A 344-nucleotide genomic window follows, 5' to 3' on the forward strand; every position below is an offset into this window, starting at 1 on the left:
ACACACACACACACACACACACACACACACACACACACACACACACCACTCCTCCAGGGAAGAAGTGGGGAAAAAAAATCACCAAATCACTCAAACCCCTCTGGTTCGGGTAGAGAGACGTCACCTGGGGTGTGGGGTGCCCGGGCAGCGGCATCTTTGACTTTGTCCTTGGCCACCAGGCCGTGAGGTCTCACCACATCTGCTGGGACATCTACTGGGAGGTTTTGTTTTGTTTGTTTTGCTTTTCTCCTTAGCAGATCATCTTGGCTCAGCGTGGGGTGGGTCACTTTTCCCAGCTGTGACTCATTCCAGGAGAGAGGACATGTTGCTTTTATTTGTGACCA

This window comes from Mus pahari, chromosome 5 (genome assembly GCF_900095145.1).
Source record: "Mus pahari chromosome 5, PAHARI_EIJ_v1.1, whole genome shotgun sequence".
NCBI lineage: Eukaryota > Metazoa > Chordata > Mammalia > Rodentia > Muridae > Mus > Mus pahari.